This window comes from Vidua chalybeata, chromosome 1, assembly GCF_026979565.1.
Source record: "Vidua chalybeata isolate OUT-0048 chromosome 1, bVidCha1 merged haplotype, whole genome shotgun sequence".
NCBI lineage: Eukaryota > Metazoa > Chordata > Aves > Passeriformes > Viduidae > Vidua > Vidua chalybeata.
In genome coordinates this window covers 110,744,184-110,770,974 of record NC_071530.1, presented here as the reverse complement: position 1 = coordinate 110,770,974, position 26,791 = coordinate 110,744,184, and the positions used below count along the sequence as shown (strand labels likewise).

Genomic DNA, 26,791 nt, shown 5'->3' with positions numbered 1-26,791 from the left:
CAGAATGCAGAATCCAGCAACACAAACTTGTTGTGAGTTATTTCCACTAAAGAATTACTTTTTTCATTAAACTGATACCCGCTGAAAACGGGTTTAAAGTGTAGTCAGGTGAATGAGTGTCTGATGAGTTCTGATACAACTTGAGCTAAGCTATTGTCTCTTATCTGAGGTAACAGGGATCATGGGAATGCAAAGCAGGAAAGAATACTATAAACCACCATCTTGTACCACACACTTGTGATGAGTAGCAATTGCTCTTCATCCATTTCAGGACAGAACTGCAAGGAAGCATGAGCAAACACTATCTTTGGTTTAAAGTTTGTGCTGAAACAGTTTGGGGAAGCTCACAGGGGACTGTAAGTTCCATTGGGAAACTGAAAATTCTTCAACCGCCTGAAGTATCCTACCAATCCTCTAGATAAACTAGAAAACTCAAATCAAAATTGACGTCTACATGAGGTTTTACTTTAACTCTGTCTACTTAATTCAGGTAAGTGCAACCATTATTTTTACAAAGTGGCACAGGAAATCAACTTTCAGCTCACATGAAGCTTTTAGCTGTTGTTTGTAATTACTTCTGGAGCTCTTGCAAAGATGTGTTGCTCTAAAATGAACCAATTTTAGCAGTTTTATTGCCTTACTCCTACCAAACAAAGGCCTGTATAGGTTAAGTTTTACCTAGGTGTATAGTAGCTGAAAATAAACAAGACATGTTTGCAGGGTGCAAGGCTTAAGTTTCAAAGTGAGAACATGGGAAAATGCACAGAAGACAGTAATTAGAGCAATGAAATAAAGTTAATAAAAGAAAAAAATAATATCAGGAAATTACTATCTTTCTTAACAGCAGATCTGTTAATGCTCTGGAACATTTTCCTAAGGGAAGCAGTGGGAGCTCCATTACTTCGATAATTTAAAATTAGACTGACAAAAAAGTAGCAAATGTACAGCACAATAAAGAATAATTCCATACAGGAAGGGAAATGAAGTAGGTGACTAATAAGTCTTTCTAACAGCTATGAATCATACAAGTGCAGTGGTGGCTTGTATAGAAACTGGAGTTTCTACTCACAGATGGAACTGGTAGCTCTCACACAGTACTTGTTGGTAATAGTTGGAGGATCCAATCCTTCATATACCATAAACCACAAATACACATTATTAGACTATCTCCCTAAATTCTACAGAGACTTCATATAGCATGCTTTATGTACCACCCCGTCCCCCAGACAACAAAAGCAATGCAGTTTCATTACTGCATGCACACTTATTTTGCTGGGACAGAACTTCCTTAGCTAAAAGCTACTGGAGCTACTTTATGAACTCAGTGTTTTACATGTAACCAGAGGTTAAGAATTTTTGGTCTCAGGCCATACCATGTTTTACTTGAGTTCAATTAATTCTCTACTGAAGGCATATTTAAGACAAACACTTGATCTGTTGAGTACGAGTTCAATATTTCCTGATCGAAGTTGAGAGAAAGAATGAAACACAGGCTTTTTATTTGATTCTTCTGTTTTCCAATATTTTCTCAAGTACGTAGACAGACAAGGGTTATTTGAACTAATCTTTCCAGGCCACGCTGTTTGACCTGTGTGCCTTGTTGCCACTCTGTGACATCGAGCCCTTACAAGAGTTGTGCCATGACAGTGACATGCTGGTCGGAGCACAGACCAGGGGTTAAACATTCATCACTGCAGCAGCAGTCAGCAAATCAAAAGAGAGGAAAGGTACCAGTTTAAACTATATATAGGACGGTATCTTGGATAAATCTGAACACGATGTGCCTTAATTTTTTTAAAAGCAAGATTGTCCATAAAAAAGGATACTGTAAAACACTTTTTGTCAAGGATCACAGAAAGTGAAACTTAGTCTGCATTTTAAATAATCACCTCCAACTACAAATTTGCGAACAATGTATCAGAGAACAAATCCAGTAATTTTCCACAAACCTAATTTACTCTTCCTAATTTAGGAATTAGGAAGAGTAGGACAATATTCAAGTAATTTTAAATCTTGTATTTCACCATTTTTGGAAAAAAAAAATCTCATTAAAAAAGGCAACCAACCAACATCCATGTTTCTTCAAAGATCCTGTCACTGTAGCAGGCTGAGGATGGTCTATCATACGTTGTCTGGCTGCAAAGTAGCTGATCAATTAGGACAAGAGAAGCAACAAGTGTTAATTACTGCACCTTGGAAACAATCTGTTTCCTTTGCTGGCAGGTTACTTTGCCTTTGCAGTCTGTTCCCAAAGACTCTAAGCTGTCTGGAATATTACTTTCCAATCACCTTGAGTGGCTATGTGTGTGTGTCACTGTTCAAACAACTTCATGACCAGAGAATGAGACATTCAGGTTTGGTATTGAAATCAGCTTAGATGCAGTGATAATACTGTGCATGCAATATAGCACAAAGTATTAAATTTTGGTTTTCTTTATCACAGGAAAACACATACCAGCATATAGTAACTAAATAATAGTCTTTTCCTTCTTGCATTCTCACAGCAGCACAGGAAAACTAAAACAACATGAAAATCATCAGACTTCGGTGGAAATCCACTGCAATGCAAACAGCAATCTAGATTTATAAAGCAAGCACTTCAAGTCCCAGAAGACAATCACTTCTCACTTAGGGCACTGGCCAGAGTAAATTTGGGTCCTTCATCTAATTAGGACAGAAAGTCATGGATTAGAGAATTGAGGTTTGATGCAACTACATGTCTTGGGAGACAGTCAGTTAAAGGACCTTTTCCAATACGTGCATAGCACAGTCAATGAAACGATAAACATTACTGTCTGATAATACTTTTATTTTCAGTGAAATCTCTATTAATTGTTCCTATTTTTTTCCACTTTTCAAAATATTTGCCTTCAGAACATACTTTGTGTTTCTTCTCTTTTTAACTACTATGACTGAAGAAGGGGTAAAGCTAATAAAAAGGAGGGAAAACAAACCGGAAAAATCTGGAAAGGCACAAAAACCATTTCTTTATGTTCTATCACCCCAAGTGCTGCTAAACTCTCGGAATAACTTTTATCTTAGAAGAAAAGTTATGGCTGACTGGCACTAACTGTTGAAGAGAGTGCTTTGTTGTCTTCCTACAGCATAGGGAACCAGGACCTTGGAATGCTGGGCTGGTGACCAAATCCACAGGGTGGTCCTGAAGGGTCAATGATGGGAATAGCAGGGTGGGGTTAGGATGGATGAAAAGGAGGGTGAGGATGAGGAAGTGTGATCATCAGAGCTCTCACTCCAGTTGCTGCAGTCTTTAAAGGTCCCCTTTCATGTGAACTGTGGACTTCTGCAGGACACGCAAGCACACCAGGGCAACTTCACATGTGCAAGATAGGGAGTACCTGTTGCAAATGAGTAGTTCAGGGTCACTTAAAGAACCTGGGAAGGGAGGTGATCTACGACCACAATATCCCTATGAGATCTAAATACTCCTTTAATTCCTGTGCTATAGCAGGACCTGAAGATGCCTCAGCATTTCCTAGTACAGTCTGATGTCATTATCATGCTAAAGAAGATAAGGAAATGTCACATGTATCAACAATGTTTCTCGAAAAAAGTGAGGCCTGCACAAAGCAAAGAAGCAGCACAGAATGGGTGAAAAACAGTGAAGTCTCCATCTCACCTCAGTGGCATAACCCACTGACCTCAGCCAGCCTTCAGACATGAGCTGTCACAAAAGTGACAAAGCAAGTTCTAGTGTATTACTTCTACATTATTAATCTTGCATATTTTGCTACTGTGAGCTGGAAAGCACAGGGAAACTTTTAAGTGTCAGAAGCACTGATGCCCTTCTCATACCTCCATTTCTGACTTTGATTATTTGATCATAGCTTTTTCTTACACGAACAGCTTCTAAGGTACTGATCACTCAAACTCAGGTTGTTTTATCGATGTGAGTAATCCCAGATGTTCAGTGCAGTTGCTTTCATTAATAAAGACACAGAAGTCTCAAGTGGTTGTAGGATCAGAGCCTTCGGGTTGCGAATAGTCATTGGCTTTTCTGCCGTTAACAGGCCATTGATGAACTGCAGCTTCCTTCACATCTGACAGAGGGATATTAAGGTACACATCCATCAGTGTCATTTTTCTCTTGCAACTTTTTAAAATGCAGAATCACATTCAGAAAGCAATCAATAGCAATCCAGTCGCAAGCACCTCTAATGAAGCGCAGCAGAAACAATTTAGTATTAGATTTTCATTTGAAAGGTCTCAGAAAACATTTTTAAGCTCCACTTTATCTGCCCAAAAAGAAGATCAAGGTGTTTATTCCAGGATTTGAGCCAGTGAGGATAGACACGTGCACTGAACTGCCTAGAGCAAGAAACTCCACTATGTAGGATAGCACAGCTCTTTGCGAAAAGTTATTGCTGCCATAGATTGTTTGTCCTACTCACATCTGTTCTTGAATATCTGTGTCCACAGCTATAATTATTATAATTAATTATAGCTGAAAGGACAATGAGAACTATAAACTCTTAAAAGTATTTCCAAAAGGAATTTAAAAAACTTTTTTGAAAATTGAAAGCCTCTATCAGGATACCTGTCAATGTATCTGCTATATTTTTAATTCATGTTTGTGAATACTGATAGATTGGTAATGATATGGGTCAAGTTTGCACTAAACTTTTCCACACTACTCCCACCATACCTGGCAGCTCTTCTTGTTCCTTGACTCCTAATCTATCCTCAGCAAAGTCTGGAAGTCACATCAGATTTATATTTTGTCAAATATTGAAGGACATGATTAATTACAAATACTTCCTCCTTTTGTGGGAGCAAAGGATAAAGGCAGAATGAAACCCAGCACATCGACTAGCTGAACCTGTTTTCAGCTTTTCTTTCTTGGATAAAATTTTCAAATACACATCATAACTCCCTGCAATGCAAACCATCCCATTCACAACATAACTCACAAGGAGGAGTTAGCAGTGATTTTTCACTTATTTTCTAAAATACGATTATTACTTTTTGATTTTGGATGCTCAGCAAACAACCAACGCTGCTTTAAAACCAACATGATTCCCATTTTCAGATACACCAGCTAGAAGAGAGAGGAATAAAATCACACAATAATTTTCAACAGAAGTATGAAAAACACTAATAGCATATGCTGATTTAAATTAGCTTGTATCTCCAGCACCTCAACTGAAAATCCATTATCTTTGCTCATAAAGTAGATTTGTGCGCTTGACCTGAACTTTTTAGAACCATTTAATTCAGACTAAGGGATACTACTGCATAAGCAACTCTAATCCAAACTCCTATTCCTAACTGGTAAAAATTACTTTATTAAGCCCTAGACATCAAACAGGTCAATGATATAGAACTACTGAACTGTTTTAGATGAGCTTGTTTGGTGCCTGATCTAATTCCAAATTTAAAAAAAAAAAAGTTTTAATACTAACTTTGTTTTCAAAAGAAAATGGGGACTATCAACACAAATCACTGTGAAATCATAGTACTGGCTCAAAAAAGCACTAGCATTCTGAGGGTTGGTAGTGTTATAACAGGGCTTCAGAACTCCATCTCCCTTGTGGAGAAGCCAGCAAGAGCCTGAAGCCCAAAGTTTCTGAGTTCATACTTCCAATTCACCACTAAAACTCTCCTGGAAACTGTTAATTTACATGGCAGCAAGGCAACAAAGCACCATTTTATCCAAACAATCAAGTTTCATCAAAAAAAACCCTTCACTTTTCCAAGTGTGCAGCAGCAGATTGAGCAGCTCTAAGAAGCATCTATCAGGTGAAACATCTAAAGAACCGCTGAGAAGCAACTCTCCAAAAGCTTCAGGTGCCTCCCATTCAGTGAGCAGCTTCTAGCAGTGGGAGAGTGGGAGCAATCTAACAGCAAGCTCTCCTCCTGGCACCACTGTGAGACAGCACAAGGCTTAAAAAGACAGCAGATCTCATGTATCTTCTAAACTGAGAAGCAGTAAGATTCTTATGAAAATGGCTTGTTTTTAATAAAAGGGCTTGCAGTGGCCCAAAAGAAGATACAACAGTAGCCAGTCAGACAAGCAAAATAGAAAGGAGAAAAAAAGTGACAGATCTCATAAAAAAAAAAAAAATCTATTAAATCTAGTTTTAATGAAAAACAGAGAGGAATCACATTCATGTAGCAAATCTTTCAAATCTACTTTGCCAATCACGTTCCAGGGCAGAAGAAATACCATTCCCCAAAATGTTCTTCAGAATGACACCAAAATCTTCATTTTTGTTTTAACTAGTAGTTAAAACAAAAGCTGAAATTAAATGAACTGCCCTTCTACATACTTTGCAGCCATCAAAAGCTTTCAATATATTTATCAGTCTTTTCTTTTTCAGCTGAAATTTTGATTTTAAGCTTTCTTTAATCCTAGATTTATACACACCCCTTCTTGGATATTAATTGCTCTCATCCTACTTTCAACTCACATTTTGTGTTGCCCTGGGAGAAAAATTACTTGTTTAACAAGAAGAGCCACAAAAGGATTTTAGCCTATTCTAAAACAACATTGAACTATTCCTACCTTACTTTCATGAAAGGCCTTTACAGAGGTCATTTTAAAAAGTATGTCATAGGAAAACTAGTCCATCAAAGAAAATGCTAATAGACATACAGGCACAATATTAAGATTGCACAAATTACCACATGTAATTTCATGTATTTCTGTTTACATGTATTTGCATGCATTCACTCACTCATTCAGCGATTCTCTGCTGCAGCTTCCTGACCTGCAGGTAAATTCAGAGCTACAAGGATTACTGCAGAGTTGAGAGATTTCATCACCCAGGAGATGAGGCCAAGGGAAGGATGTGGGTGGGTCACATCTTCCATGGGGCAGGGAAGAGATTTTTTTTCTGGGATTCTATACAATATCTTCAGCTAGAAGGTGGGGGCCAGTTTTGAAAGCCTGTCAGAGACCATCAGACACAGAGAGTACTGATGAGGTGTTCTTGGCATCTGGGGGAGGTCTGCCTTGCAGAAAGGTTCAGCAGCTGTGGTGTGGGTAGGGTCATTAGTAATGCTGCATTCATGACTCATCTGTGGCTTATTCCTTAAATACACACACAGGCAGGAATTTTTGTTTCACTGGGCTTCAAGCTGGTCAGGACCAAGATAAATCCGTGTATTAGTTTGCAAGGAAATTTATCACCTGACCTTGACACGTTTCTTCCACTTTGAGAAAGAGTATTGGTTCCATAGTTCCCTGCTTGTAAAAACAGGGAAGGCATCCCAGAAGAAGAGAAGCCTTTACAACAAGGATATTTCCCAGTTGCAAAACATGCAAACAAACACTAAGAGAGTTTTGGAAGAGACTTGGTCAGGAGAATAAAACCAAACAGCAGAAATTTTAGCAAGGAAGTACTTTAACTTGAGCTGAAAACTGAAATCCTCCATCAGCAAAATCAAATGAAGTACTTCATTAAAAGCCAAGTTTAATTCATGCAGAGAAAATGCATCACTTTCAAAACAGACTGTTTTTGTTTTGGGATAAGCTGTGTCTCTCTGGGCTGCTGGAGGATCTCAGCGGATTTCTAATTTTGGTGTCTTGTAGACTGGACTATGGAGCTGCTTTTGGACAGCAAAATACAACCTCCCCACTGGGCACAGAAGCTGCATACTGATGACATGCCAAGAAAAAAAGTATCTTCAGGCTGGGAAACCTGACACAGTAGGAGACAGAAAGGATGAAGTGCTGCAGTGGCTCAGGAAGGAAAAAAAAAGTTCAGACTGAGGTAAAGAAAACAATGAATTTGGCAACATTAAAATCTTTTGATCAAGAATTTTTAAATATCTGAATGGGAAGTTTTGGGTTTGGCTACAAGTTTTTTGTTGATCAATTTACACAGAAAGCAAAAGCTTTTAGCAAAACATTCCAGAGCATTGAAGATTAACTTTTTCTTTCTTTTTGTCAGTCATGTCAATTTTCTGCTTTTTTAATCAAATTCTATATAAGCTGTGCTAGAATAAAGAGAGGCACAATGAAATTGCTCTTTGTATTCACTTATAGAAGTTGGACTGGTCTGTTCTGATGCTTCTTAGACCACTTACAAAGCAGTGTTTATTTCAGTATCAGTATCACATGTCTAAAATTCTAGTACTGAATATAAAATCACATCTTTTTACAAGAGGGAAAAACTTACTGGTTTATTCTCTGTGAAAACCCACAAAAGTAAAAAATGCAAGTCAGAAGTGATTTTAAATCCGTATGTTATTAGACTCACCAGTATAGCTGTTAATTGTCTAAAATATGAATAGCACCTCAAAAATCTTTCTGATCTTTTTCAAAGATAAGACATGGCAAATTTTGGGTCTTTTTCCCTCCCCTAACAATGTGGGTTTGGTTCTTTAAAGCTCTGTGTTTTGAATGTGTGAGATTTTCTTCCTCTCTTTTCATAACAGCTGCTTTTTTCTTCGCCTTGCTTTTGAGAACAGGCTATGCAATTTTTAGAAAATACGCACTGCAAATGAATCACCAAATGATAGTAGTTAAGCTCCAGCCATTGTGGATGCTCCTACTGGGGGGGAGCACATCGGTTTGCTCAGGAGCACGCCGAGTATGGGGTGGGTGACCTTTGGTGTAGGCTGTCCAGGAGCAGGAGGTGCCTCTTCTGCAGCCCCTGCACACGGACAGCGTTGCAGGGAAGCACAAAGAGGAGGAGACCATCGCTCACCGACACGATCACGTACTCTGGTCAACACAAGCTTCAGCAACACCAAAATACCTGCAGGGAAAGAAAACTGCCATCTGGAAGAAGCCCTGTGAAGTCACCCCCTGGCTCCTCAGAAGCCTTACAGGGGTGTAAAAAGCAAGGTCACAATTAATTCAGCTGGGATTGCATGGAAGCAACTGTGCAATGGATTCCTTTCAACCTGCTAATATCCTCTCATAGAAAGGGGATTGTAGGGACTTTTTTGCATACACAAACCTCTCCTTGTACATTTTACAACCAAATCCCATATCTGGATTTAGCTCAGCATAAGCTATCATAAAGTCCTGGTGTATGTAGCAAAGCAAAAAAAAAATCTTATTATGGCAGTAAAATCATGGCTGAGGTAAATACATTCTGCGTCTCTACTTTCAGACATCTGCAACCTTCTCAAAAATACTGTCCTTTGGTCTAAGGATTTCTTGTCAGTTCAAGATCACTTAAAAACAAACAAGAAAATATGTTTGCCAGTTATTTTGATCATCTGAAGTGCTCAGATAGGAAAAAAGGAGGATGTAAGCGTACAAAACATGGAAGGACATAACTTCTTATCATTCGGCCTTGAAGCCTTCCCTCTGCACCCAGGGGCTAGCTTGGCATCTCAGCCATGCTAAACCACCTGGGATTGCACACAAAAATTCTCACAGAAAGTCAGCTCTAATATCAGCTCCCAAAGTTTTCATTATAGCATTTTTTCCTACTTGTGCTGCATTTTTTCCTACTTGTGCTCCTAAAAAGGAGGTGTACTGACAGAAATAGAAACATTTGTTATTTGACAGTGTTATTAAATACACTTAAATCTGACAAAACCAAATCATTAATTTTAGCAGTGACCAGTGTTATCCAGGAATGCAATAGTTAAATACTAAAGACAAATAATGATGACTGGTAAATAAAACAATGGATGTACTCACACCTCTTTGGAACTTAAAAGCCCCACAGTGAGACACTGGCAGACTTACAGCTGACTTAATATACTCCAGTTACAAATGGGAAATGTGTTCATCCTCAGTCAGGTCACTGAGAAGAAGAGAACAATTCTTGGATTTCAAAATATCCCCTCTACTTCAACAAGTCTCTCTGGGATTACGGCAGGCATGGACTCCACACCATTTGAAAGGGACTCTGACCATTGCAACCCATGTTCTTAGGATATTGACTTAGTCTTTGCAGCTGTGTTTTTGTGATACACTCTACAAGTAATTACAGAAAGCCTGTTGTTCATTCCTTACTTTTTTTTTCTTTTTTTCTTCTATTACCACTTGCTCCTCCCTCACAAACTCTCCCCAGTATGCTAAGAAATCCTGTCACCTCACCTTTGCAGATGTGCATGCTTGTATATATCCAGGCACCTATTTCCCTTCTCTGGTGCAGCTGTGGTTTGATCCTACCCCAGTGTATGCACTGGATGTTTCACAGGAAAAACACAGGGAACAGTCATAGCAGATTCCCTTAAGAGTGACTTTACTGGAGCTGTATGAATTTCTGGAGCTAAGGATCTACTGCCTAGATTGTGTGTTACATTCTCCTTTTGTATGAGAAGGCACAGATTAGCTGTACTGCTTTGCATTTTGCTTAAAAGGCTTAGGAGCTAGGGTAGGGTTTTTTTTGCTACATTTCTTGATAACTGTTCTGTGTATTTTATTTTTAAAAGGGAGATTTAAAAATAGAATATTAAAAACCCCAATGGTAACAGTACAGTTACAAATGCTGAAGTTTTAGAAGGAACTGCTGTGGGAGTTGCTGCTAGGAATACTTGCCACGTAGAAAAACACAACGGTTAGGAGACTGTTAATACAGATGCAGAGACAACACAGAGCAGAACCTTGTATTTCAAAATCCACCTAAACGTCTTAATATCTAATGATATTGAAAATTCACAAATAGTATACAAGTGGGTGTTACCACTTTCTGAAACAAAGTCACATCAAACACTCAGCTCTTGCAACGTAGGGGAGGATTGTCTTCTTTCAAAACAAAAATAAAAGGAAACAAAAGGAATAAACTCTGAAAAATAAGCTGTGAAAAAAATAGTAAAGGCCCTTTCAAGGTCTGAGCTTTCAGCCACACTGCTTACATAACAAGTACCAACAAATGTTTCGATAATTCAAGGACTGTGTATGAGTATATGCTGGACCTTCAATTTAACACTCAACACCATTTAAAAACTCTTCCTAAATTATGTTCCAGTCACTGATGTGCTCTTTCCAAATAAAAGTATAATACAATGTGAGGTAAAGCAGAAAGAGCAAATATATTCTTAATGAATTTTTAACCCCATGTTAACAAGGGATTTTTGGACTTAGTCAAGCAGATAGCAAGAGGTCCAGGAAGTTCCACTGCTGTGAGGCTGTCAGAGACAAGGAAATGATAAACTTTTCGTTTGGGGTTTTGCAAACAAAGAGACACATTGTTCTTGATTACTGTGTTTGAAGACCACTTGAGAAATGTACACTGACTCAGTAGCTTGCACTCCTTAAATGGAGATAGATGCGTGAGGAGCTAACTACAACAACGGGCAAGCTTTGCTGTCATTTCAGCAGAAAGAAGTTAAAACAAAGAAAAGGAAAGGAAGAATACCACCACGAAAAACCAAACACCTTTTCCCCCCTCTCAAAGCCCCTCGAGAGCCATCCAGATACATTCTGATAATATTGGGTAACTGGATCTGTTGAAACAAGTTTCTTCACAGCTTGGCATGTTGGTTTCAACAAATTAGGATGTAAATTGTAATACCAGTGGGACAACATCACTTTTTCTCTCTGTTAAGCAGAGGCCATAGAGAATCCTCTGGAAAAAAACAGCAGTTAATTTAAGTGCAATGGATGGTTTCCTAACAGCCAACTCAGGAGTGCTAAGGTCAGGTCCTATATCCCCACTCTCCTCTGCATTCTGAATGAGGAGGCAGCCTCAGGACCCACTGCATCAGTCAATACCATCCCCTCTCAAGCATTCCTGCTTGAGAAAATTTGCAGCATTTTGGGCAAAAAGAAGCAAAAAAAAAAAAGTGGAGGTGACCCCACCTCCACATCAGCCCAGCTGCTGATGTCAAAAGACGGATAACATCTGCATCCTGCCCTCAGTGGTACACCTACACTTCCCACCTGGCCAAAGGGACATCCACTCCAGCCCTGCCTGCAGCCCCAGGGTTCCCATCTGCAGCACCAGAGCTCAGGGAATTAAAGGTTCATGGGATAACTGTGACCATTTGTAGCTCTGGCAGCAGCTTTCAGCTCTCCTTCCGTTGTGTAATTTCAAGGTCTTGCAAAACACATGTCAGTGTATGTAAGGGAAATCTGGGTTTCAAGGACAAACCTTCTCGACACCTGAGTAGTAAGATGACATTGACTCACTGGCATAAGGTCTGCTCTGAAAGACAACTTTGTTTTTAAATCTTTTTCCTTGGTTTTGAGCAGGAAATGGCATAGACATATGGGACTACTGAGGTTGTCTGCTAGTATTACTTTATTTCTGTTTCTTTTTCTTCCAAACTACCCTATTTTCTTCATCCATGTCCTTAATTGGATGTTCAGATTAAGGTGAGAGATGTATTAAAAATACATACACAGTAGGATTATCAAACACAGTATGTGCAAAATGGCAGGTTTTAGAAATATTCACTGCTAAAATTTCAACTGTTAAGTGTGTTTTGGTAGGCAAAGAAGACTGCAGCTTTTTTAAACATGAGGAAATCCAAAGGATTACATCAAACCATGTTACAGACACTGACAGATACAGGCTTTCAAGCAAAACAGCTGTCATTAAAGCTCCTGTGACTTCTTAGAATACACTGCTGCAGTCTCCTAAAAAAAAACCTAAATCCATGGGGAAAAAAGAATACCTTTAGCCTATACTTTAGCTTCAGAAGAGAGATGCAGCTCCATCTTTCTTCCTTTTCCTATGAATAAACAAAAGCAATAGGAACCATTTCTAACCCTGTGGTCACCAGCAAGGGCCAGAAAGGCACAATATGGCCTGAGCAAGCACACTCGTCTCACAGCAGGGACTACAACCTCACATCTACTTTCCTAGGACTGCACTTAGCATGAAATGTGTTCATTTCATTGTATTTAACATTAAGGTTTTCCAGATACAACATCACTTCCTACCTTCATTACTTGAAATAAGACTGTGAGCACTGGGTAAAAAGTCTGAAACCTGGTACCAGCAGAGCTGCTAAAATGCTGTTGTGTCATTCCTCTCCTCGGACACTCATACAAACTGTCTCTGCACATCTATGGCAACAGCAACCTGCCAAAGCCACCAGGGTTCATGTCACTCTGTGTGACAACCAGTGCAAATAATTACTGAGATGATTTGCATGTTCACAGCCCATCCACACTCAATGTGCAGCAGCGGTTAAGACAGAGCAGCTTAAATCCAGGTGCCACTGGTGGGACATGAGAGGATCCTTGGGCTTGTAGAGGACAAGAGCACACAGAAGCAGCTGCAGGGGGATGGAGGGAGGCCAGCATGAGGCATGGCTGTACTATGGGATGTTTCTGTGTGGAGCTGGCAAGACAGGGAAACAGCTGGGTCCAGGACATGTATAGAGGCAACTGAAGGTCAAGGAGAAGTATCTAGATGTAGTGTGACCTCTAAACCGGCCTTCTTACTGCATTTTTGATTACCCGCACAGCCTAAGTGTGATCAGCTTTGATCAAATGCTCACATCATTATATGGCAACCGAAGGAGGGCATAGCTAATGATTTTTTTTTAACTGTCAACACTCAAAAACATTGTTTGGGGCTGGTGTGACCTTTCCCTATCTTATTCTAACAGGATGCCCAACTTTCATTGTTCCTAATTTTATTTATAACATAATACTTGCACAGAAATACAGACAAACACATTAATGCCTTCAAAAGTAATTTTCACAGGAAATGCAATACAAATCTAGCCGTGCATGTCATAAACCTTCCCTGTTTGCACCCTGCCCAGAGAATAAGAGTCATTTATTGGGAAGCAAGTGCCTTTTATTTCTGCCCCTCTCCCCAGGTCAGTATCCTCAAAGCCTTTCTTCTAGTCTTTCCATTTGGCTACTTGGAGAACTCCAGAAGCATTTGCATTGATGGCGCAGGACTTAGCACTAGATCTGTCATATATGGTTAAGCTGCTGCTGGGCTAAGCTCCTTTTTTTATCCTGAGTGGTATTTTCTCTTTGAACTTTAGGAATTTATACAGTGTTTTATCCTTTCAAGTATCTCTACAAATTCTTCACAGGATCTACAGCACAGGCAGGGCCTTTTTATGACAGAAAGACACAGTAGGTTTTCATGCTTTGCAGCCACTGTAATATAACCCACTGCTTCACTAAGCCCTGCCACTGCTTCACTAACATTACATTCATTATTTGGCACAGAGCTTATGGTAAAGAAGTAATTTGTTCTGATAGTCAAGTGCACCATCAAAAGTCTGATTGCCTACAACAAATCAAGAGAGTTTTGTAAGCCCTGCTATGTGCTTTCATATGTTGAAAAGGGGAAAAAAGCCACAAATTGTGCAGGAATAATTATCTTTCTGCCAGCTTGTTTTTGAAATGAAGGTAGGTAACACTTACATGTAAATGCAAATAATAGGGATAATATGGGGCTCCCAGGGTATCAGAAAGGTAGCATTCCCTGTGGAAATACAGAAGAGCACTACAATGGGACAAATGAAACATACCTCTCACCAAAACATGAAGGTGAAACCTATTCTTCTGCTTAAGGATGACTGGCTAATGCTCAGTGTAGAGAAATGTACTAAGTAGCTGCATTTTAAGTTACTACCTTGTACAATAGCTATTGTGTACCTCTTCTGTGCAAAAAAGTTCCATGCACAAAAATCCACAACAATTTGAATCTTGATATGACTAGATCAACGGCAGTCATGAAGGAAAAATTAGCAAAGTGCCTTTTAAGAAAGGTAGTGTTCACAAACACTGACTGCTTTAAAATCTTCTGCATCTGTCTAGAGAAACGGGGACTACTTTTTGAGTCCCTCTAATATTGCAGTATTTACAGTATGTATCACCTTTCTCTCCAGAAGGTTATACAGAGCACAGCGTGATGCAGTTCAGCTTCCAATGTCCTGTCTGTGGGCTTGAAAAACCCAGCAAACTGCCCCTGCTACTGCTAACACTGGTCCTCTTGAGAGAATTCCTCCTGCAAGTAGTCCTGTAAGGTCAAATGAGACTCTTTGCAAAATCAATTGTGCTCTGTCATGTTAAGAGAACAGGAACCTAGCTGGAGCATGTACTAATTTTAATTAACACAGTACATCCTTCTCACCAGATGATCTGTTGTGGTTTTTTTTTTTTTTCCCTTTCCTCTCCTTCCTTCTTTTCTTTTTGCTGTTTTCAGGCTGTTTTTCTTCTACCCTTCTCTTTTGCATTTTTTTACTCCTTTCACACACATTTTTCTCCATCCCACCTTCCCCTTTTAACAACCCTCCTCCTCCTGCATCCTGTTTTCCTATCCCTTTGTCCTCTCCCAGTCCTTTGAAGGACTACACTGGTGTTTTTCTAACAGTCCCACCAGAAGCAGCGGAAGGCAAGTGATAAGAAAACTGATAAAAACCCCTTGAGACTTAAAGGCTGTATTCTACTAGCCTGCACAAAGGGAAACGGTAGATGTGGGCTAAGGAGAGAGGGATTAAATGAGTCAAAACTTGCAGAATTCCAACACAGAGGATTTAAATTTCTGTAGTTCCCATTAAGTAGTGCACAGCACCATTAAACTGCTTGTTCTGGTCAATATTTAAGAAGGGAAAAAGTGAGCAGAGTCACATGGTAAACATGTCTGGAAGCCTAAAAAAGAATTAAGAAGTTAATAGAAGTGTGTATACATATCAGTCATCATACTCAGACCAGGAATGGTATTATCATTTCCATTATAGGAGCAAATACCTGCCTCAGAAACCGGCAGGAGTTTTAATCACTCTTTTAAATCCATGCCATAAGAAATTACCTCATTATTTCCCCTCTTCAGAACAGTGCTTTCCTCTCACTCATTTTGGACACCTTGACAGGTAGGTCAGTCACCAACAAAAGCCTGGTCCCGTTCTTTAAGCCAAAACACACTCCCTAGGTCTGCCCCAGTGCATTTAATGTGCTGGCTTGCAAAATTTCTCTGTGGACCATGTGCACTTAGAAATCAGCAGTACCTGATTTGGGAGTCACACAGGCAGTTGCCATGTCTTCAGGTTAAGCATAAAGGGATTATATTAGATCTAGCAAATGTCATTTATTTCCAGGATTTGAGAAAAGATTTTTCTTATCTCAGTAATTCCAGATAATCTAACTTAAGGATCCTAGAAAGATAAAGCTGAATCTCTGCTTTTATACTGAGAGTATCCAGAGCTCATTACGGATTTTGCCAAAAATCACAGATCCCTGGTTTGCCTTACCAGCTCAAAAAAACTGCATCCACAGATCTTCCAGGATTTTAAGAGAAGACCATGGCAATTTCCAGCCGGGTATGTGATTCTGTTCATCTTGCAATCCACAAGTCCTCTCTCCTAGTGAGAGCTGGACCTTCAAGCAAGAAACCTGTGTGCCCTGAGACAGCAAGGTCAGGTGATTCTCCAGCATCATATCTATAAAATTAGGGAAATGGGCTTTAGGGAAATGGGCTTCTGCAACCAAATCTATGTGCAGACAAGTTCAAGTCACCTAGCTTTCCTATGTCCTTTCTGCAGAGATGCAACTCATGTTAACATCTTCAAAAGAAGTCTACATATTTAACTATCAAATAATATATGGCCTGCATGCGTTAGCTGACTGCCATCCATGAAAGGGGCTTAGCTAGGGAGTCTAGCTAACTACACAAAGATTTTGGAAGCTATGACCTACAAAGAAAGTTTGGTATGTTTTGTACTGACAAGTTATTTCCACACGACTCTTGTTCACTATAGTATTTCATACTTTAAAATGCAATTCAAAACAAAAAATACGGCATGCATGAATTCCCACTGATCTCAAGCTGTACTAGTAACTGTGTTGGTAGAATCTGAGCTGGTAGCAAGCTCCAAGTGGTTTGCAAGGAAATTCACTGCAGTGAAGCATCATTTTCCACATTCCCAGTTGTTACAAGAGTGCCTAGCTTCAAAAGGCTAAATAGTCTCCTTTGTTTATTACATAATCTGCAGAACTGCAAGCAGAGAGCAACAAGGAAAGCACAGATCCTTCCTCTGAGTGCTCTAACGTGCCCCCATCCAAAAGAAGTCTTTCTTCAGGCTTGTTGCTTTGGTACTCAGCCGTTCACTTCGGCAGCTTTTTCCAAATTGCAGAGATCCCTATTTATTATGCCCATACATACAATTATCTACATCTACACACATGTATGTGCTCTGCTGGCAGGGCACATTGAGGCCCATCTGCCAGGCTGGCACTGTGCCCACCGAGACGTTGGTCGGTCCATTTCACTAAAGCGCAACTGTCAAGCGGTGATGGGCTTTGGTGGGCAGCCAAGCGCCCTCCTTTCTCCAGGGACGAAAGCCTCCCAGTGCCACTCAAGTTTGTGTGGCACACCACGGGAGCACAACCATTGGCACGCATGCCAAAGCAAAGATGATTTCAAAGAGGAAAGAAAAGAGGAGAGCTGACTGGTACTTCACACTGTGATCCAGCCCTACTTTGTGGAGGTGATTATGGTGGACAATGCTGCTGTGGCTGAGCACAGGCCAGCCATCATTTAACTTTGACTTTGGCACCAATCAAGTACAACAGGGTAATTGTGAGACGACTCAATAGATGTAAACAGCCACTATACAGGGCGATTTGGTGAGGCATAAGGGCATAGACAAATGGCCTACAAAAAGCAGCTCCTTCCACACGCGTGCAGACATGGTGAGTAACTCCAGCTGCCCAGGAACCATTAGTCAAGATCAGAACTACATGCATCAGATCTTCAATTCAGCCCAGATCTTTCCAGGAGGATCATCTTGCACATGTTGCTCCCTCTCACATTTCTGTTTAAAGCTGACCTTTACTTTTACACTTGCATTGTGTGAAGAGGTGGGTCATGGTTTGCATTGGGGTTTTAATTTCTCAGTGACAATAACATGCCAGGAAATGTTGCTTTACCTTCTACTTTTCTTTTCCTCCAGGCACCTGTGAACTTAGCCGCTAGAAGCCTGCTTTAGAACCTCTCAATGTAGCTATTCCTCATGGCTGGAATCAGCTTACCCACCCTCACTGGTGTTAAGTGGGATGCAAATACAGCTCCACCTCCCTGCATGAGCCAAGATGAACAGTTCAATGTGGTCTCACTGTTCAATGGGTCTATTCACCCGTAAGTATGACAAGCAAATTCTGGCACTGAACCAGCAGCTCCTCTGCTCCCCAGGAATGCCCAAGGGCAAAATTATATCATGCTTTTATTTAAACCAACATAGTCAAACTTCACTATGGAGGAGTTTTACCAGTTAAATGAGCCTCCACTCACACCTGCTGTGGGAGGACTCGATGGTCAGGAAGAAGTCCCAGCTGAACTTTTGAAAAGCTGGAGACAATGCTGCAAGTTTCTTTCCCCTGTTGATTTTAATCAGGTCAGAAAAATCTTACATTATGATAATTACATCACAAAACAGTTTATAGACATTTCCGTCACATTATATTTTCATTGCTATTACCTCTTTAGACAACTAAGCCAAGGCAGAGCTTGTCAGCACCAAGAGAAAAGAAAATCAAGTGTGCTTCTGAAATCTGAATTCCTCCTTAAGCAAAATAAGCAGACATCCAGACCACTACATGAGGAAATTCCACGTGTATCTTCTACTTCAATTTTGAATGGCTCTTCTGACATCTCTTCCAGCTAAGAAGATTAAAAAAGACCAAATCATTTGAGATATTGCATTGCTTCTTGACATCAATCTGGTGAAAGATTTAACTGAAAAGAGCCTTTATTTTTGTACTTTGTATGTTATAGGATGGAATTCTGTTAGGTTGTAATCCCTTTTGAACAATTATAGAAATCGCTGTATTTCCCTTTACAGGCTGTTCTGCCTATACAGAGAGAGCATACCTATAAAAATGCAGCCTCTGTACAATGAAAGGTATGGCTCAGGATTTCCCTCTGAGTCCTTGTGGCAGATGCACAGGCATGTGAATTGTCAGTGGTGCTTCTCACATAATCACTACAAATACAGTGGTTCCAAGAGGAGATGACATCACACATTTTATAGTAAAGGCACTGCATGAAACAATTGTAGTCCCTAGCAGCAGCTGTGGATATGCCATAGGTAAGTCAAACAGTTGTGATCTCCTTCTCTCTTCAGTGGGATGGAGAAAATACACAAAGGCTGGATTTATGTCGTTGTAATTGAGGGAAGGATTTTGCCCCATACATTTCACACCTGTCTGTCTTAAACATCAGACCAAAAACCAGGCTCTACTGAAGTGAACAGCACCAGGGCAATTTGTCTCAGATTTGGTCATCTCCACACCAGCACACAAAGACCACCGAAATTTCCAAGTTTTTCCAAGTGGCTTGGCATTTTATCTCAGCTGCTGAGACCGCTAAACGTTCCCTGCACTGATTTCTCCACAAGTGACACTAGATATCTATACATCTAAAGAATTCAATAGATGCATCTAACTTCAAAACAGATGAAGCATTTACGCTTTAATTGGAATTTGTACAATTTAGATCTAAATTTGCACATCTTTCCTATATGGTTTTCCATATGTCTTCATTGTAACAGTTTCCCAATTTAAGGCAATGTGAGAAGACAGAAGCTTTTTTTGCAAGACCATGAACACACACACACCCTACCCAAAAACCAGCGCTAACATCTGCAGCCATCACAATATGGTAACTGGCTACACACAGGAGATTAAAAATATACAGATCAATAATGTTCTGCTATGATTTTCAAACAGAAACCTCATGTAATTTTTTTCCAAACACAGTCCCTCTAGTAGCTTTTGTAATGACATTGGAGAGGGAGACATTGCATTACACTCTTCAAGCCATTCTGATAGTCCCACACGTAATTTCCCCCCTTCCTCCCCCCGATTTTCAGCAAAAGTGTCATTCTTGTGCTGTTTGTGTAAGTGGACAGAATTTCAAGCATCTGCTCCCAAATGATTATAAATCAAGGAACCTTCATGCTCCATTAGCTTGAGAAGATAGCGTTATTAATGATTGCTATTCAAGTTCACAGTAAGTGTCTAAGTGAAGACACCTCTGATGTAAGGCTTTGTTTTGTTTCCAAAAACAGCTGTGTGGGCAAATCTTCACTCTTGCTGTTTAACATATTTCTGAGGCTACCACTTCTAAGAAATATCAATTATTTTCATTAGCTTAGCAGTTACACCAGTTTCCTCTGGAAAAAGAAACAAAACTGACATTCCACAGCAATGCTCATGAAAAGTCATTTAGCTTAACAAATACTGGGGTCTTTGAAGATGCAACACTGCTCTTACTCTGCTATTCTTTATCCAGTTCCAAAGTCTGAAAAAGCTGGTTCAACTCTAAAGCACAAAAAGTGAAAATTTGAGTATTAGGTCATAAAACATGGACTTGAAACAATATAGGAAATGACTGGATATAGCCTGGCAGAGCTGATTTGCTCCACAGGTCAACACACCAGGATTTCCTACATGATCCTAACCAGCAGCCTTTTATTCCCACAGAAGTAGGACCAACTCTGCAAAGAAAAGGCGAGTCAGAGGTCTGATTAAGTGAGTTTTCCACCTGTTAGTTACTTGCCTAGGTGCACAATGAATGTGAGGCACCCCATGCATGAATACTACATAATACCGAATTTCAAGATAAGAGATCTGACTCATCACTCCACTGCACCAGTTTTATGCCTACGGGGCTCCATGTTCTTCCATGGTGACTCAGACCCAAGACTCCCCTCTCTCCAGGAAAAACATGACAAGTCATGCAGTACATGTCAGACTTACCCATCAACTATAATCCCCATTTGCACTGCAAAACTAATTGGAATGTAACATTCCATACCACTTGCATCTTGCTGTTAAGCCTAGAGATAGGAATATATATAATTAATGTAAAGAGCAGCAGTTTAAAATATAGGAATTAACCCTAGTACACCTGGCAAAACACTCTAGGAACCCTGTTTGAGAAAGCAGTGCTATCCAAATGTTAATAGTGTTGATATGGGCACGCTAAGGTTAACAACATGGAATTAAGGAAAAGGAGATTAGTCACTGGAACAAAAAGTTTCTCTGAAACAGTTCTCATTGCAAGACTGCTGCTTTCACTTTTCTAACCCAAGGCTGCTGGAACACAAGAAACTTTGAACAACTCTAAGGTAGGCATTGACTGTTTCTTCCAAAAGGACATGCTGTGTTTATGACAGCTATTTTTGGCTTTCAACTATACAAATTTAAATCACCATGAGGCCCATTTTCTTCTCACAGCTTCATGTCTGTATATATTCATTGATTTCAGTGCAATTATATCTGATGGTTTGCCTGGAATGGAAGTTAGATCAGTGCTGAACCTTACAGGCAATTCTGAATGGATTTATACTGGGCAAAATGTGTAAGAGGAGACAATCTACTCTACAGTCTGACAGCATACAACCATAGAAATCAAGCAAATAATTAATAAAGGTATAAACCTTCAAAAGCCAAACAAAACAATTAATCCTCTACCTTGCTTTAAACCTTAAGGGATTGGTATCCAGCAGTTTACCATAACATACCTTGTGCTTTTTTTCTGTTTTTTAGTCACAGAATCAGTGGGTTACTCTAGAACGCAGAAGCACTGCCACAGGTTTCTGTTCAGGATTGGGTCCTGAGCTACTTTGCAGAGAGAGTTGAATCTATGATGGCTGATCCTGCACAGTTCAGCCATGCTGGGCACTGGTGCACACAACCAGTAACACACTGAAAACTGCTTGTGGAAATGACATACTGAGCATTACATGCATAAACTATCCACTTGCTTGTGGTGGCAGAGGGCACATGTACATAATTTTGTGTTTACTACCACCACTGCAAGATGATAGCATCTTATTCTGACTACACTTATATCCCACTGAGAGGTCAAGGCAGGAGATGGCATTATATCCGTGCTTTTCTACAGGAAGGCAAGATTTATTCTGAGGCGTTCAGTTCTTTGAGTTTTACCTCTGTCTTATGAAAAAGAAAAAACAAAATCCACAAAAAATCACAAAATCGCCCACTGCAATGAATACAAACTTTGAATAAATGCAGGACCTTGACTGCAACAGGAAGGTGAAACCCAAAAATGTGTCAGTAGGATCATTCTCTTCTGAGCACTATAAAGACATGAACTTAAAATAGACATGGCATTGGCTCTTATCTCATGCTCACTTACCATTTGACAACCAGAAACCAGGGCGACTTAAAAACCTAGCACCTATTACTCTTTAGTTGCCATAATTTTATTAGTCTGGTCATGTGGCAGTCACAGGCGTGAGACACAACCTGGTATCCAGGTAAAAGTTATGAAAACAGCTCCATAGCTTATGACACTGTTAAACCACAGAATCCGTGCCTCTACCCCCATTATTAAAATACTTCCACATCCAAAAAACAAGGGGAGAAGCAGAGGTACAGCGTTCAGAACTGAACAGCAAGTTGAAAAACTTCAAACACAACACAATACACTGAAAGCATATTAGCACCAAATTTGTGATGCTGCTTATTACTTGAACCTAAGGTGAACCTCTCCTTTTAACATCTGGGTCACCAGTAACTGCCAGGTATTACCAGACCACACTGCTTCTCACCCATGTCTTTAGTACTACTAAAGTACTACCTAAAACATCACCCATGCTGGGAAGTGGATCCAGTGATTAAGTACCCGATTCAGCCGTAGCCAGCAGTATTTCACTTTGGGTGGTAGCTGGTCTCTAGCATGGGAGTGTAGAACAAGCCAGTTTGGCTGCAACGATCGAGATTTTCACCGCCCAACACCAAAGTTTGCCAAGGAGCCGGTGAACGCACAGGTAAAGGCAGTCGCTGCTGCGCTGCGGGGCGCCGTCCTTTCGTCACTTTTACCTCAGCCGGCTGCAAGAGGCGACAGCAAGCGAGCAGGGACAGCCCCGGGTCCCCAGGTGGCCTCCAGGGACCCCGGGACCTGCTGCACGGAGCGGCTGGATGGGCGACAGGGAGCGAGCGCCGTGCCGCATGCCTGTGCACACTCGCACGCCGGGAGCGTCTCAGCGGCGCCTGGGGACAGGCGGGAGCGCCGTGCGACCCCACCGGGGGCGGCCTCGGGAGGGTGGGGGACAAGGGGGGGCTGCCCCCCCGCCCGGCCCACCCTCCGGAGGCCGCCCCCCACCCCCTGACCACGGTGCCGATGGGGAACCCCCGGCGCCCCCCGCCCCGCAGGGGCACACGGCAACAGGCGGCTGCGCCCCCCGCCCAGCACCTCGCACCCGCTGCCCCGGTCGGGATCGCTACCTCGGGAAGGCTCCGTGCGCTCCCGCCGCCGCCTGCTCCCGCCGCCGCCGGGCGGATCAGCTGATATTTACCTGTGAGGTAATGCACGCTCCGTAAGGTCACCGTGCACCCGCCGCCGGCACACGGTGCCAGGCAGGAGGAGGGACGCGCCGGGAGGAGCGGGAGTTGCTCCTGCTCCGCCGCCGCCGCGCACGGCGCCGGAGCGGGGCGGCCGCGCCGCGCAGAGGCAGAGGCGGCCGCTGCCGCTGCAGCTCCTGGCACATGCTGCAGGTGTCAGCGCAGGAGCTGCCCCGCCGCCCGCCCGCCGCGCCCGCCCCGCCGCGATGCGCAGCCGCGCCCGCCGCACCGCGCCGGCGCCGCGATGGTGCGCCGGCGCCCTTCGCAAGCTGAAGCCGCCTCGAAGCCGCTGCCCGGCCCCGGCGCTCCCCTCGGGAGACGCTCCCCCGCCAGCACCGGCGGAGAGGGGGCGGTGGGAGGGATGACGTAGTGGGGCGTGGGGCAGGGGCGAGGCCGGGCGGCTGGGCCGGGAGCCCCCTCCGGGCCCCCCGAGGGCGCGGCTCCGCCAAGGGGGTGCGGGCGGGACCCCCCCATCCCTGTCGGAGCGGCGGGCGGGCCGGGGGAGCGGCGGGGCGAGCGGGGGGAGAGGGATGATGTCATCCCCTTTTCCAGGGGAGGGCGGGGCCTGTCCGCGGGAGAAGGTGGGCGCGACGCCGCGGCTCTCCCAGGAGCGGGCGGGGAGGGGGATGCGCACGGTGCCAGCCTCTCACGGTGCCAGCGGGTGTGAACCAGCGCTGCCCCGGGCCGGGCCGAGCCCGGTGGGCTCCGTGCCCGCGGCGGGGGGCGATCGCTCCGTGCCGCAGCAGCGGGTCGTGGGGCAGGCACCGGGGGAAGTCTCCCCACCCCGGGCGGGAGTCCCCGGCATGCGTCCCAACCCCGGGCGGGGGTCCCCGGGAGTCCCCGGCGTGGGTCCCAAGCCCCGGCGGGGGTCCCCTATAGCTCCCGCCAGCCCGGCCGGCGCTCCCGCTGCGGGGCGCAGAGCGGAGCGCAACTTTGGCACCGGCGCAGCCGGCGCAGGGACGTATCGGGGAAAGAGCCCTTCATGCGAGCCGCGGCTGCAGCCCGTCCCCGGGAGCCGGCTCCTGCAGGTGCAGGTGGCGGGGCACATGCTCGGCTCCAGCGCGGCTCGCTGCTGAGAGCAGAGGTTGGCGTGTGGGTGGGTGTGCGGGAGTCTTCCGAGCGCATCGGGTAGCCCGGCTGCGGGGAGTGACGAGCAGCAAAAGCTTCTGCTCATCCTGCGGTTCTCAAAATGTGCGCATTTAGGTTTGCTGGAGAAACCGAATGGTCTCCAGCGCTCGGTTTCTGTGACCCATTTATTTTTCCCAAACTGGTCAGATAAGCCACAGGGATTAACTATGTAGGCTTAACACACAGGTACCTGAGAGGAAAATTCAGCACCTTTCAGAGTTGCAGCCTCAGGTTTCCTTTCATCTTCAACCATCATGTATTACCTTTAAATAAGACACAGCTCTCTGCATTAGAAATGTAATGCATAGTCTTTAAAACAACAACATTTAGAAACTGGGTGGGGATTTTAATCTTCAGTTTTCACAGATTTTCCCATCCACTTAACAAAAAACCCAATATGTATAGCTCTTTAGCTGCATACGTAAAATCTTGAGATTGGATAATGTTTAATGGTCTAAATGGTCCTAATCACATGGTGCCAGGAAGCCTGAAGGCTTTTGGGATACTTCTACATCAGTCCTGTATTGGGACTGATGCTTTGTCCAATCTGAAAGCAGCATGAAGAGACTGCATTTCTTACTGGAAAAACAAACAAACAAACAAACAAGAAAATGAAAAGGGGAAGGTTTGATCATACTGGAGGCTCAAGCATGCTTGGTTAAATAGTTAGGGAATTAACGCTACCCTCCTTCATGCAAACATTAAGCACAGTAATCCTTATTTTAAAAGTCTAATGGAAAGACACAGGCAATGCTGGATTCTCACTCTGATAGCACTTTCTGGGTACTGGCCTCATCACACTGCTGGAGCAGTGGGAAGGAGAGGTGAGAAAAGGATAGAAATGTTATTCAGGCATAGTTGATACCACAGAGAGCAGCCTGCTGGTACCCTCTGGCTTGGTGAGATGCACTGGGAACGTGGGAGGGATGGAGTGCATAAGAGGTAACACAACAGGTGAAGTAAGGTATGAGGTCATGAAGGACACAGAGGTTGAAATGGGAGCTCAAAATCAAAATGAGATGTAGTGGGTGATGGAAAGCCAGCAGGGAAGTCTTTGTGTCTGTGGATTGTATCAGTTATGGAAGCTGATTATTATTATCACAATATAACAGAAAAACACAAGGGAAAAGGCAGCGCCACAGAGGATGAAATGAATGAGCCTGCAACCAGAGATTTTGTCCCTGTAATGATGAGGTAAAGGAAGACTTGTGTTTCAGCAGGGACGTTTAAGTGTCAGTAACCTTACTGAAAAGGAAGAGTGACACGTTAAACAGATCAGACCACAGGAGAATCTGTCCTTAAAATCTCTGTTTACAGCTCACAGGAGAATATACCAGGAGACCTTGATGCTCAGTAGGGAATCCAGTGAAGATATTAAGAGGACTGAGGAGAGCTCTCTAGGCTGCTAACTGGGAGAGCTGTCATAAATTATAGCTTCTGAGGCTTTGTCAGGGAGTGTTGCTTCATTTCTTGAAATTATGGGCTAAATTAATCACTGTTTTAACATAGTGCTAAATTATTTGCACTTATAGGCAGTTTTGCCACAATAAATCTTAATCTTTCATTCTCTGGAACATGCCCTTCCAAGGCTGAGTGAGCAATGGAGTCCTCACTCCACAGGTCACAGACCTGACTGGGATGGACTGTGCATGGCAGGAGAACAAATGTTTTCAAGGGGGATTGAGACTACAGTTAGCAAGCTGCTTTTCAGCAAACTGGCGTCACATGGAAGGCAGAATTCCCATAGAAAAATGCTTTGATTCCTGTCAAAGCACCACAGGAACAAGACATAAGGAGCTGATGATGCTCTAAGTGTGGTTAGCAGTCTTGAGAGAGACAAGTGCACCTGCCTGAGCTACTGTGTACCTGACAGAGCTACTACCACATCAGGAAGGTTATTTTGTTTAGGGTGCATGGTAAATCAGCATATTCTAAGTGAAGTTTTCCTTGAATGTCCAGTTTGCAGGAGCAAAAAATGTTTCTAGGTTTGCTTGAAATTGATGAAAACTAAATGAAAGACAAAACAAAAGAGGAAGCTTCTGCAAAGTGAAAATCCTGCTTTTTGGACAGTTTCATGGACATGCTGATGGTAAAAACTGAAATGCAGGGTTGTTAAGGAGCAGTCTGAGTGCTTCCTGCAACTGTGAGATATATTTCAGCCCTCTGTCCCCTGCAGAGAGACATTGGCCTGTGTCTACCAGAGCAGGCTGCTTTCTGCAATCAAACACCTGAAAACTCTGGTCCCCACCCTACATCCCCCAACCCCCCATTAATTTTTGTACCTGCAAAGCAGCACACTCCATGTACCTACCTAGCCTTTATAAATACCTTGGGGAGCCATTTCTCCAGAAAACCCTTTATGCCCCTTTATATAGATGCATTTGGATTATCTCACAAACCACTCTCATGTTTATTAGCTTCACCTGGGCTTGTCATCAACACTAG

At 42.6% G+C, this 26,791-nt stretch overlaps 1 protein-coding gene and 1 long non-coding RNA gene across 7 annotated transcripts in view; one reads left to right on the top strand and one right to left on the bottom strand.

Annotated features, from left to right (window-relative positions):
- The window catches only part of DTNA (dystrobrevin alpha), a 227,532-nt gene extending 204,290 nt beyond the window's left edge, over positions 1-23,242 (bottom strand). For all 6 annotated transcript variants that reach the window (XM_053937820.1, XM_053937883.1, XM_053937905.1 and 3 more), the window contains exon 1: positions 23,173-23,242. The gene's annotated coding sequence lies outside the window, so the exon portion shown is untranslated. The remainder of the gene's footprint in view (positions 1-23,172) is intronic.
- On the top strand, positions 1,614-2,804 carry LOC128785423 (uncharacterized). Its single transcript, XR_008429868.1, has 2 exons — positions 1,614-1,727; positions 2,505-2,804. It is a non-coding gene; the product is annotated as an uncharacterized LOC128785423 (long non-coding RNA).
- Positions 23,243-26,791: the final 3,549 nt, after the last annotated feature.